The sequence below is a fragment of the Thermobia domestica genome, chromosome 1 (assembly GCF_964235325.1).
Source record: "Thermobia domestica chromosome 1, izTheDome1.hap1.1, whole genome shotgun sequence".
Lineage (NCBI taxonomy): Eukaryota > Metazoa > Arthropoda > Insecta > Zygentoma > Lepismatidae > Thermobia > Thermobia domestica.
The window spans coordinates 238,454,276-238,471,565 of record NC_137454.1 but is presented as its reverse complement, the minus strand read 5'-3'; positions in this window follow the sequence as shown (position 1 = coordinate 238,471,565).

Genomic DNA, 17,290 nt, shown 5'->3' with positions numbered 1-17,290 from the left:
TAGGGTGTCTTAACAGTTTGGAGACCAAATAGGAGGTGGGATCGCAAAATTCTACCATTTTAGATTGAAAACTCCCTACTTCCAACAACTTTCCTTTACATATATTGTTTCTTATCTTTACTCATAATTTCGTATCTTTTCGTACCTTTCTGTTCCGAAGGATAATTTCATATCTACTTCGTATCTTTATCACTTGGACACTAGTAGTGGTACTAGTGTAAAATTAATAAGGCGTACAAGTAAAGAAATGTTTATGAACTGATAAAATTTAAGCATGTTACCAACTTTAATTATAACATTAAAGGGATACAGTAAAGTTTAGAAACTTAACTATTTACTATCAAAATGTTAAGGGCTTGAATCCAAAGGATCATTAATTTTATTTTAATATTATAAGCAATAATTTCGACAGAATCGATTTTACAATACTTCACGGCACAATATTTTTATAACAGTGAATTAATTATTTCATGATAATGTACATCGATGAGGAAGAACACAAGATTGAATTTCTGGTTGTAAAGGCAGTTGTAAATAATGTATATATTGTAAGTGTATATTTTAAATCCTTGCTATTCTTTATCTTGTGTGAGCTGCATCTGTATTTCTAACATGATAATATACTCGTCATTGGCGATTTTTAATTCACCTCAAATTACTAACTCAAAATGAAACTTACAGTAGAAAATAGCTTCTACAAATATTTAATAAATTTTATGAACATTTACAACTTTTCTTCCTTAACTGATATTAAGAATTCCAATAAGAGAACATTTGATTGCCTTAACTAATGTTTTAAACTCTGTAGTAATTACAAAGTATCTCAAGTAGAATTTGAAAACACAGAACACTTTACTTTAAAAATATTAATAAGCACAATTTGTAATATTAATAATGTTATGAATTGAAACTATTTGCTATGTGATTTTTTGGAATGCAGACATTCTACTGTTATATAACATAATGTGTGCTACTAATTTGTCTGATTTATATGAAGCAGAAGTAATTAGTGTATTTTATAATACAATTAATAATATGTTATCTAGTACTGTTCCAAAATAATAAATAAGAACAAGATTTTCGTGTTGGTTTACTGAAGAAATTATGTTAAAACTAGAAATATCATTATCAGAAACGTATCGGGATAGCGGAGGAATATAACGGATTCCTTAGGCAGGCATGGAAAAAAGTAAAAGAAATATATGACTGTTCAAATATATTGTAGTGATTTACGAAAAGTAGAAGAGAACATAAAATCAGGACTAAAATAGTTCTGGAATTTCTTAAACAATAAAAAAAATAGTAAGTCGTAATATAAAGAACTAAAACCCACTAACTAACCTTATTGCCTATGGAGTCCTGAGGTTTAATGCCGTGTTCACAAAAGATCTCTTGTATTTCTTTTCTAGCAAACTGTTTCCAGGTTTTACTTTGTATTCCTATTTCTACGAATTCCATCTTAAAATTGTCACCCCATCTTCACCTAGGTTTTCCTGATGGTCCTTTTCCGATTTGGTTTTCAGTTAAAACTTTGAAATGGTTCTTACTTCCTTTTATATAGACTATATGACCTATTCAGTTGAGGATACTACACTTGCTGACCTCGTAATATTTGGTAAACTTTATAAATTAAGCAATTCTTTGTTATGAGGTATCCATTATTCCCGTTCATTTTGGGTCCAAATATTCATCTCAGGATTTTATTCGCAAATACTTTCAGTCTGTGTCCTTTCTTAGAGTAAGCGACCATGTTTTGCAACCATGCAAGAGAACAGGAATGATTATAGTTTTATAAATTTTAAGCTTTGAATCCCTCGACAGAATTCAAGACGACAAAAGATTTTGAACTAAGTAATAATACGAGTTCAATGCTTTCAGTGTAATTTCTTCGTGGATGTAGTTTTGGTCTGTTAATATTGATTATGATTTTTCCGCTTGAGTATCCGCTTTGTCAAAAATACTATTCGATATTTCGATGCATCCATAATTTGCAGTGTTATGATCCTAATGAACTTCCATGTATTTTGTCTTCTCAGCATTTGCTTTTAAACCTATGTCTCTATAAGCGTTTAATAAGACATCTGAATTTCTTTCTTTTGTTATTCTGTTATTTCCTATGACATTTACATCAGCATTCCTCATGACCTGGTGAATGCCATTCAGCTCCTTTCTTTGATTTCCCTTACAGTGTCATCCAGAATAAAGTTAAATTAAATAGCGATAACGGATCTTCTTGTTTCACACCATTCTTGTGAAGGTTCATGAACAAGAAGTTTCCTACTCAGACATCATTTTAAAGTATTTTAATCAATTTAACTTTTTTTTATTTTTAAACGTAAAAAAAAAATCTATTTCATCACACACTTCTACACCTAGCACTCCATTTTCGACAACGACAAACACATTCAATGTTACCAGAACACAGAACAGGAACTGGAGACTACAGTTTAGCACTATAATTTTTTAAAAAGAAAGAAGTCCGTCTAAGTAACTAAATTTTTCGCTATTTCAGACTCTGTAAGAATGTTGTACAATGTTTCACTTCTAACCGCGTTGTCGACCTTTCAGTAAATATTTGAGCACTCGGGTATTGTATTCAAATTTGTTTTCGAATGGTATTTGTTGAATGGTCTTTTCGAATGAAATTTGTTGAATGGTAAATATCTTTTAGATAGTTGATCGATTTCACCTAAGTCTGCACTAATAATTTCCAAACATTTCGTCTGCGTATAAGGTCAATCTTGCTAATAAAATGTTTGAGAGGATTTTTATAGAATATCTACTCAAAATACTATGTGTATCAGTGAGAATTGTTCCATCAGCTTTCTTCAAGAGCGGGGTTGATAGCCTTTCTTAAATTTGTTGGTGCCGTTAAGCATGTCCCGAATATTCTTGCTTTTACTAGTCTTCAAGATCGTTAATTTTAGCTTTAAAAGATCGCATTTGGTTGTTCTAAAAGTTTGTGAGGTTTACCACCTGATGTCCACGAAATGTTTTGTAGTTTTATTGCTCGGCTTTTATAGCCAATAGAATTTAGCCAGTTTTCACTTCTCTGCTAGTTTAGTGCATTCCTAGTCGAACCATGGTTTATTCCTGTTTCCGTGTGTCCTAGTTCTTCTTTTACTCAAATTGTAATGCTATTCCATTTTTCAACCCAAGTATCCTCAACACTAATGCATTCCAAATCCTCTAAAATCGATAATCTATTCGACACTTTAGATTAGACGGCTCTCTTACCTGGCTCTCCTGCAATTCCATTCCTTTTACCTCTCTGTTTTCTAATGTCGAATATTTCCTTATTCAACGATAATCTCTCTCTTATTATCACTGCTACCAGGAAGTTATCAATGTCGCAATTAGCTCCTTTAAAGACCAAAAATCAATTATGCTAGACTGTCTTCCTATATATACTAAAAAGTGATCAATTTGGTTATGTGCTTTATCATATAGTGTGATACAACTATAATTATGAACGTTGCAATGTGGGAATTTTGTACTCTTGACGATAAGGTTTTTGGATGTTGCAGAGTTTATGAGTGCTATTGCTTACTTCCTTTATGTAGAATTTCATTCCATATAATCGGTTTGGAAATATTCCCTCGTCCTCACTTCACAATAAAATGTGCTAATAGAACTTTCATATACTATCGCGGTAGTTGGCCAAATACTCGTTCTATTACTTTGTAAAAGTGTCTCTTATATCATCATCCTTATTTTGTGTTGGGACAAGTACATTTGGAAGAATAATATAGCACTACTGACCCTAAGAGTAATAAAAGAAAGCCTATCTTTAACAAATTCAACCCGTTCAATTACTGATATTGTGAACGAAAAGCCCTGTATCTAGCAAGTGATTTTTATTTCCTTTCCCGAAAAAGAGTGTAACATTTCCGGATTTTACTGTTCTCTTTCCTTCTCATGTAACTTCCTGAACTCCTATTGGGTGCATTCTGTATTTTTCTAACTGACTCGTTACGGATTTTAACGCTACCCTATAAAGACTTCTCATATTCCATGTTCCACATCTCATGTTCATTTTACTTTGGATAATGGGTTATAGAATATTATATTAATCTCAATATTTTAGTAATAAATAATAATACTATAATACTCTATAATTTCATTTGCAAAGATTTCATTCATAGTCTGTCTATAGAACATAACTCATTTATCCTGGAAAAATCTGCAACAAGTAGTTTATTCTCGGTTGCCAGTTTTTTTTTTTCAGTCGGTATTCTCATAAATGGCTCAGGCGATTTTGTTCATATTTCATAAGTAAAAATTTAATTAATAACCTTATAATGTGGCATAGCTCTTTGATCTGTAAAATCTAGAGCGGTAGTTTATTTTTGAAGGTTAGTTCTTTTTCGAGTATTTCCTCGAAAATGGTTCATGCAATTTTATTAATATTTTATAAGTAAATATTTCATTGATAACTTGATAATATGACGTACTTCGTTTGTCCTTAACAATCTAGGAGGGGTAGTTTATTCTTAAGTTTTAGATTTTTGTGACAAACTTCTGAAGAAAATACTCAAACAATTTTGTTCATATTTCATAGATAAATATGTTATTAATAACCCTACATTAAACCACATACAAGTGAACAAACGTAGTGATCAACAAAGACATTGTTTATGGGTATACAAATTGTTGCTATGGCTTCTTATATTCACTGTCCTATTCCACAAGAGTTACAAGAATCTTGACAACACGAGTTTTACTCCATCATCTGGTCTCTCCCTTTTTTTCACAACTAGTTCACGTTGTTCTTGTTATAATAGTCATACATTGGTAGGTTCAAAATGTTGTTTAGACTCTGCAATTCATATAGAAAACATATTCTTCCTTCATCCTTATTACTTTGATTTTGGAATTACAATTTTAAAAAGACTGGGGAATATACGATCCACAATACAACATATGTATAAAACAAAAAAAATCAGCTCATACCTGCGATCAAATCCAGGGCTCTAAGTTGGTAGTAGATATTTCACTGAATATGATACTGCGCCGCGGAGAGCAGGCCCCGTAGAGTACACTACTATATAGCATTCCCCATTATTTTGACCTATAGAATAGCCCTCTATGTTTCATGGACCCCATTATGTATATAAGTGTAAGTTTCTGCGTTTTTTATTTGATTATTTTTAATCTTTTGAAGACTCGCTTAACGGTTGTATCCTTTAAGCTAAAGGAGACGAATAGCTAATGAAAGTGAATTTATTGTGGAGGAAATTGTAGACTTAAATAATGAAACTGTGTGAACAAAGGATTGAGTCTGAAGAGAAATCACAAATACGGTGTTGTCGATTAAAATGTTATACGTCTTGAAGTCAAATCAGAAACCTCGTTGTATCAGTGGTGAAGCGCATATCATTGCAGTAGACAGCTATTTCAATTGAGTTTCGTTACTAAATTTGTGTATACGAATATGGTTCCTACATGTTCAGTTAACATGTAGCTTACGGCGCACGAATATAAGAATATATTTGTAAAGAAACGATAGTAGGTATTTACTCGTCCGTGTATTATTAATATTATAATAGTTAATAGCAGCTATATTGATTTTGATTTATACGTTTGGAATTAAATATATAGTATTCTATTGATTATCTCATTTTTATAACGATAATCAGTTTATGGTTTGAATTTTTAGTTTTATTCTTCTTTGCTCATAATTATTAATTACTTAAGCATATAGCCTAACATATACCATAAAAACATAATGAGTTCGGAATAGAGTTTGAACAATATATAGCTAATTAGAAAAAGAATTAGCTAATTAGAAGTAGAAAAGAATAAAACCTGTGTAGCTGTAAATATAAACCTTTTTGAATAATCGGATTTATCATTTAGTTCGATTATAATACATTTATATAAATGACTTCTTTCTTTTATATTTTTAAATTTTTCATTTTTCAATTTAAAGTGCAAGGTTTTCCCCCCTAAGGTAACATGGTGGTGGTTTCCTAGAACGACAGAGGGTAAAGATATTATGAGTCTGGAGTAATACTTCTAATTTTCATTATTTTATTTATTGCTCATAAAATATAATATTTCGTAATTGTTAGCAGAGAGAAAGATATATAATTGGTCAAGAGCATGGATTTTTCTTAATTAGTCCTTTCTCTCTCTCTTTCTTTCTCTCTCTTTGTCTGTTTCAATTAAGTAAATTGATGATATTCATTGGGAGTTGTCATTAATACTCGTATACATTAAGCATAGAAAGTGTATGGTAGTTATGATTCTTCTTGTTCTTCTTCCAAAACGATTTCTATATGTATCATTTCACACAGTTTCTTATCGCAACTAGAGCTTAATGTCTATTACACTTTGAAACGAAAAATTGCTACTAAATACGAATATTTTCACTCACCTTTCTTTGATTTACTATTTCTACTTAGAGTAATCAGATTGTACGAGATCATTTTTTTATAGCCGCTAATACAGTATAGTAATGTAACATTTTAATTTTGAAATGTATGTCAAGTCTCACCACTTTTCTTAATACATTTATATTAACTCTATCAAGAAGATTAAACATTCCCTGAAACTGCATTTTATAAACTTTCTTAATTAAGGATTTTCCAATTAAAACTGGATTTAATTAGGAAGGAAAGTGAAACTGAATCACTAAATCTGTGATTTGTTTGATGCTTATAGATTTAACTTTAGCTTTTCTCTATCAATAATATATCTAAGAACCACTTTGCCTCTATTTCACACATTTCTTCATATATTCATTGATAGCATTTAAGAATTTATTTTATAATGCCAATGGCAAATAAATGTCTTATGCCAGGTAATGCAAATGACATTTTCTTCCTTTTTCTGATTCCTTCCACCTCCGTCGTCTACATTGAATTTATCTAAATGATGAAGGAATTTATCTGAATAGGTAAGTAAAAGTACTGTGGTCCATATTTATATCTACAATTGAACCAAAGTGAAAATAAAAGTCCTTGGCTTTATCTATGATGTTTCCAAAGCTTAGACAGAGGCCCTTTCTTACCTCTGCAATGTTATCAAAGTAAAATAAGATCTTGCCGAACTCTACGGAATAAAGGGCTAAAATATGATAAGGTAGAAAAAAAATATTCTGCAATGAAGCGACGAAATACTTTTCATTCACAAGCTAATATGGCCTATCATGAGCCCAGAATGTTTGCCATGTGATGACCATACAAATAATAATAATAATAATAATAATAATAATAATAATAATAATAATAATAATAATAATAATAATAATAATAATAATAATAATAATAATAATAATAATAAACTTGATTCATCATATAGAAGTACTTACTCCACTGTCATGGTTACCTGAAAATAATTTAACACATATTAAATTTATTATCAAGCTGATATATGTTGGTATTATGAGCTAGCTAGATCTTTGCCATTGAGACTTATTGGAGAAATCAGTATGCCCTTATTGTAAAAAGTTTTCAGGCACCTGTTATAATACGAACGATAGCTGTAATTAGAATTATCTGTTATAAAAATATCGCGTGTAGGAAATGCTGGAACAAAATTGTTTATATCTCTAGTTGAACTTAGCAGCAAAGCAAGAAATACTGCTCTCTTTCACACAGACAAATACACAGACGTTCGGGAAAATATGTACGTATTGAGATCTGTATTCCCCCTACTTCCCTCAAAAATACTCTGGATGCACCACTGCGACAAATGTGAAACAATTTAAGATACATTTCTACAATACATATACTTAAGTTCAGCGAATATATTAATAAAGTTGAAACTAATATAAGACAACTGAAATTGAGCAATCATATTCTATTCTTACATAAAGTATCACAAATCCTAACTATATATAAAACTACATGAACTGACATAAAACAAAGATGTACGTCCGTTTGACGCGGAAACCTGAAATTTGGCATGATTGTAGCTTTCCAGAACTAACCCAGAGAAGAATTATCAAAAGTGAATACTTTTAGTTTTTAGGAGGTCTAACTCGGCGATGAAGAAATCCCCTATCATATTTAAATGGGCTTTTTTGACCTGCAATCTCATGTTTTAGGTACTTGAAATTGAAATAAAAACCTTGAAATTCTGTATGTTTGTGTTATAGGATTATTTAACAAAATCACTAAAAATAAAAAGGTCACATTTTACACCCTAAAATTATTGGACACTTCCTGTAGTGTACAATGATTGAATTTGACATGATTGTAGATTTTTGGGACTAACCGACAGGAAAATTTGCCAAAAGTGAATATTTTTAACTTTTAGTGAGTATAAAGTGTCGATAAAGAAATTCCCTATCGTATTTAAATGTGTCTTTTTCTAGTCCATAATCTCATATTTTAGGTACTTGGAATTAGAATAAAAACTTGAAATTTGATATGCTTTTACGGTTTTTGTAAACGTTACCTAAGTAAATCACCAAAATTTAAAAAAATCAACTAGAGTGGTTTTATGGAGAACTAAAAAATCTTTCCCATGGTATTTACATAGGACATCTTTTACACTTCAAAATTTTTAGGCACTTTGGGCAGGATTAGAATGATGAAATTTGGCATGATTGTAGCTCTCAGGAACTAATCCACAGGAAAATTGCCAAAAGTGAATACTTTTAGTTTCTAAAGAGTATAAAGCGGGGACGAAGAAATTCACGTTTTATTTAATTGGACGTTTTCTTGAAATACAAAAGCATATTTGTTTTTTTAGATAGTTGAAATAGGAAAAGAAGCTTAAAATTTGGTTGAATTGTAAGTTTAAGAGGTGCGAGGCTATAGATCGAGTAAATGCGGGGTATAAGGGTCCGAAGCCCCAAGCTGGACCAAAATTCAGAAAATGTTAAGAGCAAATGCACGAATTTTACTCTTGATACGAAGTTTGATATATAAGAGAACACGAAGCCGTATTCCGAGCGAACGCGGGGGTTTGGGGACGGAGCCCCCAGCTAGCCAAAGGCTAGTCACCTCTACATAGCTCCTAATAAAGTATGAGAATACACAATTGCGTATAAAATTCAGATATACCACTGGTAGCAATAGGAAATCGCGAAAGGAAATCAAATTCCATAACATTGTTAACACGTAATGAAAAAGAAAGGTTCGAAGGTGATACATATCAATCTATAAATGTCATAGAGCTCAACGAAAGTTTTATTAGCATGTGTAAGTTTTCATGTGTAGTTTTTGAGAAACATAATTAAACCTACAATTGGATATTATACGATAACCCGACACCTATTAAGTTGAATCTGGTGATGAAATATTTCTTCATCAAGGTATGTACTATGATACCACAAAGACGACAGTACCAAGGGTGCCCATGTTGTGGTTTTCAAGGGGGGCAAGTATAAGTGACATTTCAAATATAGTTTCAAAGTTTGCTGGAAATATTCTAAAAATTCAATTGAGTTTTCAATATTCCGAAGTACAATTTCTTCAAGAGGGGGCAAGCGCCCCACCTTGCCCTCCTAATGGACGCCCTTGGACAGTATATAGCGTATAGCTCAAAATTATCATTAACTCGTCAACTTTATAATTTGTTTAACACTAATATGTTTATTAATCAATATGTAAATTAATCAACCAATAAGCACACCGAGTGGGACCAAAATGCCATACTTAAAATTGAGAAATCCTTCTTTTTATGATGTTAAAACGTGTGTCGATGTTTGTTAATAATTAAATTAGGATGTCGATGATTTTGCATCTTCTTTTCCGATAAATAGAAACGCTGCTCATTACGATATAATTTTTGCTTTATTAAAAAATTGAGTGATTTGGAGCACAGTTGTTGCATTTCTCTTTATCTATTTCTGTATTGATACTGTTTTACTTTCGGCATATTTTCGTGTATATTTAGTATTTATTCGTTAATTTAACTTCGTATCTTGTGAACGTTCGCAGACAAAAATAAAAATGAAACAAGACACATTTTGTTCTTTTTATAAGTTAAGTTTACTTTACGTGAAGAAAATAATTTATATTTATATATCTTTTCCTTCTTCCAATTCGGTATTGTCAAGAGTTGAGTTTTTTTTTTCTTTTGTATGAACCACATCTCTCCTTTTCTCTTCATCCTTTCATCAACCATATTCTTTACGGTAAGGTGTCTGAGATGGAGTCACAACTGAAAGAAAGTTTAATGTGTAGCTTTATGTACAGAAGATAAACATAAACGAGGACTTAAGCTACGCGCAAACAAAAATAAAAGAAAGAAAATCTACTTACTCCTTAGGCAGTGTGTAACGCCATATCATTCTGTGATTTTCGGAGATTTGTGTGAGGCATTTATCTGTACTGACATTCCTGACTGAGTAAAGTCAACAACATCAAATTGTGTGCATTAAAAATATATATATACTTTTAACTTTCTCACTGATTTTTCTACATTAAGGAAGAACTACGTGAAAAGTATTTAAGAGAGAAAGACTAAATATTAAGAATAAAATGGAGAAAAGAAAATATGTATGTCTCTGGTCACAGGGACGGAATAATGTTATTGGTATGAGGCAACGTAGTAACACAAGAAAAATACTGAATCGATCTTAATTATTATTTCTTAAAACGAATGTATATGTTTTGCTTTTATATATTTTCAGTTAGGCTGCACTTTTTAGAACATCTATAAACATATTTTAGGGCATTTTGAGACTTTTAGTGTATAAAAGCATTTTTATTCTGTATTTTCTGCAAATTTATAGTGCAATAATAACCTAACACCAATAATAATAATAATAATAATAATAATAATAATAATAATAATAATAATAATAATAATAATAATAATAATAATAATAATAATAATTATTATTATTATTATTATTATTATTATTATTATTATTATTATTATTATTATTATTATTATTATTATTATTATTATTATTATTATTATTATTATTATTATTGTTGTTATTATTGGTGTTAGGTTATTATTGCACTATAAATTAATATGTATAACCTTTTATTCTGCTGGAACGGTTTTAATATATGTATTTGTATGTAAAATTATTACACTGCTAAGTACCGTATTGTATAAATAGATGGTTATCAGAATAGTGGAAATTTCTGAAGTTGGGAACTCATCAGATGTTCTGGTTGGCAATTGTCAGGTTACTACCGAATCACGGGGCTGTTTGTAGATGTAAAACGTCATACTACGTGAAGAGCAGAAGCATGGCAGTGAACAGTGAATGCAAAATGAGCAACCTCTATGCTTTGCAAAGAGGGTGAATTGTTAGCGCTTGGCTGTGATTCGAGCGTGACGAAAGTGGCAAATATGTTGAGCATCTCGCGAGGGAAAGTGTCCAAGCTGATGACGGCCTACAATGCTAACCTCAAAACTACATAGGTGAAAAGTAGTATTGTTGGAGAAAGACGTCATTAACAGATTCAAGCAAGTATTAAGGCAAATCATCATTGAGAAATGTCGTATGGCTACTCTGGAAGTGAGAAAGGAACTCACGTAGTACCTTCAACAGCCTGTGTCGACCGCGAGTTATATGAAATGGTTATACCAGGTAAAGTTGCTCAGGAGAAACTGCCGTTTGGACTATAACACTTTAATATAACGTCAGTGGTGGTAGGAACAAGAAAGATTCACTTTATTTTACACTGGGGAAGTGTTTATATGTGGCGGACGCCCATAGAAGCATATTATCTTCATTGTGTTTGGCCAACTGTGTCATCGTGGTAGTCCTGTGATGCTGTAGGCCGCAATATCCTGATTTTTATTGGATCCTCTGCTGACTCTTACCACTCACGTCACTGGTATGATTAAGATGTCATTTTAGGGCAAAATGTCAAACATATCATTCAGATGTTGTTTCCGGGCAATGACACCATATTTCATTACGATAATGCGTGCATTCACACAGCTGGAGCTATTGCGACGTGGTTTGCAGGATACCAAGGTAAAGCTGAACATCTCCCATGGTATATATAAGTCCTAAATCTAAACAAAATTCCACATTTGCGGTCCGTTTTTGAGACACGAATCCGGACAGATCTCTGCCTTTATCCTCTCTGAGTGACGCCCTGCACACAGAATGATGTACTATTCCATTTGCTACTATTTATGACGTTTATTACTTCATTCCACATCGTAGGCACGGTGGCTCAGCGGTAGAGCCTTACCTTTGGTGCATGAAGCCCCTGATTCGATGCCTGGCCAAGTAGTTTGTGATGCACAACATTGTACTCGTGCGTTTTCTCGGAGGACACTCGTTTTCTCCCACTTTCTCATACCACCAATTCTTCCATCACCATTCAGTTGCTTTAAGCATCGTCTCCCTTAGCCTAATAGACATCATTGTGGGACATTAAACTGAAAGATTTCATTTGATTTTCCATTCCACATAGCTGTTCATCGTTTCATAGCTGTTCATATGCTTGGGATCCTACATCAAGCTGTAGGTTCAAATCCCATATAGCCTCACCCCTGAACGGGAGCCTAAACTGAACATCAAATCAAATCAAGTACTCTCTTCAGGTGATTCCATTATACTGATTACTAGGCTCCGGATTCTTAGGTTCGAACCTATTTTATTCCTGTACAGTGAATGCAAAAAATTCGTGTTTTCTTTACATTTCAAGTTGCTATAAGTAGAACTATATTAGTTTTATAGGACCTAAAATGTCCTAATTGGGGGGTTAGGACCTAAAAAATCCTAAATTAGCTTTTAGAACCTATAACGTCCTAAATGATTCTTTATAGTTATTTTTAACTTAAAAAATACTTTCAAACAGGTAGTCAACCAGTTTTCAACAATGCAATAACAAGGTTTCCTTCACACAGCATGTTTCTTTGTAATTTGCAGCTGCGATTGTGAATAAGCGGGGCAGCAAGTTTATTTTTAGCAACAACAGGTGCGCGGTCATTCGATAGAAAGTTCAAGCTGATGGCGTTGACCTCTTCTCCCTGTCAGCAATGGACATTGTGTCAGTGTTCTAACCTTGTAAGAAAGGAGAAGGAAGTGTGTTTATTGGGATTGCATTTGGATCATATCAAATTTGTACGAGTTCTCTTAACATTGAAGATTGGAATTGAAAAGGAAAGATCATGCCGAAACAAAAATCATCCAAAAGTGCTCTAATTCGAGAATGGATAATATCGGACAACAACTTCATTACTGATGGCAAAGTCATCTTTTGCCAAGCATGTGACAAGCAGGTGAGTTTAATAAATTTGCTATGGAATCCCGAGGAATTAGCCAGTATGAAATATGCGCCTCTTACATCGTGTGATGTGGAACGCAGTTTTTCTTCATTCAAGAGAATTTTGTCAGACGACAGGAAAAAGTTCACAACAGAAAATCTTGCCAAATATTTTGTTGTTCAGTGCCATTACAGAGAGTGAAGTGACCACTTTTTGCACTATAGAAAACATGAAAAGTGCCGGAAAAACAATATTTGAACATTCGTATTTCCTCAGTGTATCGTTAGAAAAGTGAAGTGATATTTGTGGTGTATAAAATTTCAAATATACGAAAACTGACAAAAAAAAACCTACTAGTACTACTACTATAGTACGACAGGCCATACATATGTTAAACTATATTTCAGCTATCAAAAAAAGTCCGAGGTAAGAAGAGTTCTATTATTTTTATTACGCAGAAGACTGGTTAGCATAAAGCTTACTAAATTAATGTTACCATTTAAATATGAAATAGCTAACAAAGTGTTTAAAGTGTAGTAATATTCCGTTTTCAGTAATATAACGCTAAAAATCCTAAACGGTGTTTTTAAAAACCTATAAAATCCTAAAATGCAATTTTTAAAATCCTAATTTGAATTTTTTGGGACCTAAAAATCCGAAGCCTACTGATTACCATTAGTGTGTTTACATATTGTTATTTATCATTTAACAGACATGCAGTACCTTTAACAATGATGCAAATAATTACATTAACACTAGCCCCGCATGGTTTCGTTTTTTTCATTTTGATGGCCGTAGATGAGATAGAAGACGTTTACACAATTAGTACTGATATTATTTATTTAGCTAATTTTCAATTGCTAGGAGGTCTGATATGTTATGCCTTCGTTATAATCAGAGACGCACGATTTAGTCAATTTAGAGGGTTTTTGAGTAAGTAGATCCCGATCTTTATAAAGTTGAAAAGTACTTTATTATTTGTTAAAGTATTTCAAAACTCAAATAATTCTTCTTTGATTTGCAAATACAACACAAATAATCAATTAAGAAAACATCTTTCAATATCAGTAATAAGTTCGAAACGTCGCTTATACTAAAATAACTTTTGAGATTAGTTAAAAAAATCTTTTTCTATATTCAGAATACTTTTGAAACGTGTTTCACATCAGTAGCTTCTTCTGTGTAGATGCACCAGAAGCGACGTTTCCTATCGCTTGAATACTGCAGAGGCAGAGACTATCTCGTTAACTAAGCTTCCGGTCAGCTTGCCATGTTTACTGTCTGCTCGAATGAAAGACGAGATGATGATGTCCACCATTCTACGGATAAAGCCTGTCTTAAATGTCGCGAAAAAGGAGAATAGAAAAAGAAGAAAAAGAGCAGAAAGGGGCATAAAATGCGAAACGAGCAGTGAAAGGGAAAACGTTGCTGCATTTTATAACTGTTCACACAAAGAGGGAGTATGCTTTAACAACATTTAATAATAATAATAATAATAATAATAATAATAATAATAATAATAATAATAATAATAATAGTAATAATAATAATAATAATAATAATGCGTATAGTTTGCCTGTTTGACGGTAGTAGATGTCTCTAGCATGCAGCAAATTTGCCGACTTAAAATTATATGGCTATTGAATTGCAGTCTGGAAATTGTATTCTCATTTCAGTTCCTTCAAATTAGGACAAGGACCATAACCGTATTCAAATTTGATAATTAATATTTGTGTAACAGCTGGCAGGAGCAAAATTAAAAATTGCTAAATGTAGTAAAGAAGTAGACTTTTAATTAAGAACGATTTTAATTTATAATCTATAGCGAGTGAAAAGTTTTGGCTCAAGAACTGGCACTATCTATGTATATAAAAATGAAAGTGACCATGTTTTTGACTCCGTACCTCTTGAACCGCATGACCAATCTCTATAAAATTTTCAACTTTGATGAGGTTTGAACCTTGGATGGCTTTTATTGTTTCATTTTGACGGTGCAACTTAGGAAATGGGGGAAAGGAGATATTTAAAAATGATCGAAAATGACCGATATTGGTGTCGAATCCATAGTTTTTACGGTCGTTGGGATGAACAGTGACACTTTCGGTGCCGTTTAATTCCAAACTCAGCCCTGTAATTTGGGGAAGGGATGGGAAGATATATATATATATATATATATATATATATATATATATATATATATATATATATATATATATATATATATATATATATATATATATATACAGAGGGTTGATTAATTCGTTTGTCAATTTCATTTGTTCACTGTGCAAAAGTGGTATGAGGTAAAGCCGTGCAATTTGGTGTAACTTTAGATGATAGACGTAAGTTTTGTGTCGCCATAGAAGCATTTCACTCGTACTAAAGATTGAAGAGATATAGGGTCAAAGGTCAAATTTTGATTGTTTCCTTATGGAACTGCAATGGTAAATTCTGAAAGAACCTGAAAAAACGTAAATCGAAGTGATAACTAAGAAAAAGATGTATGGTATGATTCTATGTCGCAAGCCGACCAAATATGCCTCAATGAAGTGTCAAGGTCAAAGGTCACGGTCAGATCAAGGTCACAGGTCATTTTGAGAACCCATTTGAATACACTGAAAACTACGCAATGTCCGTACCTTATCATGTCAAATGCGTTCTCAAGGTGACCTGTGACCTTGATTTGACAGTGACCTCTGACCATGACATGTCACGACAGTAAACGATTGATCCATGTTCAGCAAAATAAGAAAAGATATCTTGTTCTCTTTGCCTATACCAAGAGAAAGTGAAAGTAAGTTTTTCGGTTTGAGTTTCGAGCCTGAAAGTTTAGCACTTCCTTACGATCATAGATACAAATCACGCGTCAAGTCATTTAGTTCTTGCTAAGGACTTGCCCATACTGTAGTAAAGTTAATGTCAATCTTCTAGCAATTACTAGAAAATATTCATGTTTTCTAGTACTTTTCCCATAGACTTAAGTAGTTTTTCCACTAAAGCTTGATTTTTGAATATGTCATGTTCTTTAAAAAGCTGACTCAATAGGAAAACACTGATTACATATTTGAAATCAGTGCAAAAATCCAGTTCAGATAATGTTATTTGCTTGAAAACATAATAATGCATGCAGAGCAGTGTTATACAACCACACAAACACACACAGACACAGATACAAAGTTAATAAATAAAAATTCTGTGCACATTACTCTGGGGTATGGATTCGATGTATTTTGTTACACAAAATCCAAATTTTCAAACTCCAGGACGATCGATTGTGTCAATTTTTTAGGGGCAAAAAACTTGAGCGATTTTGGATAGGGAGTACCCGCGTTTTTCGACCATTAAACAATATTGACACGGTCGATCGTCCTGAAGTTTTTTAATAAGGATTCTGTCTAACAAAATATACATTGAACCCATACCTTGGAATCCAGTGCACAGAACTTTTTTCTTGTGTATGTATGGCTGAATATCAACGAAAACAACTCATTTTCAGTACAATATATCATTGATAAAAGTGGATCTGAAAAGGGGGGGGGGTAGGTAGCGGCATGACGCCACGTATTTCCCGGGGCCTATGTTTGATATTGTAATGCTTTTACGAACTGGGAGGACGCCTTACATATATTTTCGAGGTGGGGGTACGGCGTCTCACCGCGTTCCCCGCACTTTTACCCCTGCAAAACATCTTGAGTGTAGTGAACCGTGATGGGTGTTGAGCTTGGAATTTACAGAGTCAGAATAGGTTTATTCAGAATTGCTGTGAACGAGTCATAATGTTCTTTGTTAGTGAATACATCAGGCTATACGAGGGTATTTTTGCCTACGGATTAATAATATTTACTTCATTAGTCATCGGGGGTGTAGAACAGCATCCCGGTCCTCCAAGTACTCATCGTAATGATATTGCAGAAATCAAAGACATGGTATCATCTCTTCGCGCGTTCAATGAAAAAGTAGTAACCGCAGTTGCATCCCTTTCTGGTGCTAATGAACGCCTAACAACTGAAATAAAGACTTTGAGGGAAACTGTAACGAAATAGGTTGATTGGGTAGATACCATCGAGACGAAATTATTGGAAGTAACAAGTGAATTAAGTGAACTACATCGATATAAAGCATTGTTAGAAGAAAAAATTGGTGA